Genomic DNA, 1,005 nt, shown 5'->3' with positions numbered 1-1,005 from the left:
CTGCTGCCTGGCTCGCACGGCTGCCGCTCGGTAGTTAGACGTACACACTCATACGCACACACACGTATACATCTGTGTATATATATAGTGCTTCTAAGGGTGGATTGGTTGGTTTCCGTAAAGAATCCTCTCGCTTGGTCATATCCCAGAGAGCTTGGGATGCTCTCGGGAATGCACCAGCGTCGTTCCAGCAGTACCCGCAGCGGGGCCGGGACCTGCCCGCCGGGAGGGGACTTTGCTTGAGGTGTTCAGTTAAATTTCGTGCACCTCACAGAAAATACGGCCAGGCTCTTGCTGCTTTATTTGTTGTAATGGCCAAACACTCTAGAAAACGAAAGCCTTTAAGTATGCCTGTCCTTCTCTGTCTCAGAGGTGTGGAGAAGACTGGATCCTGGAAATCTCTTGGAAGGGATTCTAAACTCTGACTGGGGGGAATAAAAATACTCTGTGTGCTGTGTGTCATGGGATAAGGAAAATTCTCTGTTTTCCAGTCCTAGGTCAATAGAGTAGTCTCTCTGTTGCTAGTAATTGAAACTGCAAAGCTCCCACTCCTTTAAAGTCTATGGCAGTATTGCCTGAGTCAAGACTACAAGATTCACCTTACCTTGTACTGCTTCTTAAAATTCCATACTACATAAATGAAATGCTGCTCAAAGTGTAGAGGTAAATAAACACAAAGTCAAGTTACATTGTAATGGAAAAAACATAGTCATGAAAACACATCAAATTTTGTCTACTCCCATATTTGTTACAGGCAATCCCTTTAAAAAGGCCACAGTGTCTCTAGCTGGGGTGAAAAAGGAAAAAAACCCATTTAGATATCTTCAGTTGACCTGGTTAAATATGAAAGCACTATCTAATGTTCATGTGCTTCAGCTCACTATTCCATAACATTTCTGATTGAAGGCTCTTCCACATAAAACCTGTAATTTAAAACTGATTTTTACTTTGAGTGAGATTTTTTTTAATGCCTTCAACAGGACTTAAATAAAAAGTGCTTGGTGG

Source organism: Geospiza fortis, unplaced genomic scaffold (genome assembly GCF_000277835.1).
Source record: "Geospiza fortis unplaced genomic scaffold, GeoFor_1.0 scaffold171, whole genome shotgun sequence".
Taxonomy (NCBI): Eukaryota; Metazoa; Chordata; class Aves; order Passeriformes; family Thraupidae; genus Geospiza; species Geospiza fortis.
The sequence above is the reverse complement of the archived record's forward strand: the minus strand, read 5'-3'. Positions refer to the sequence as shown.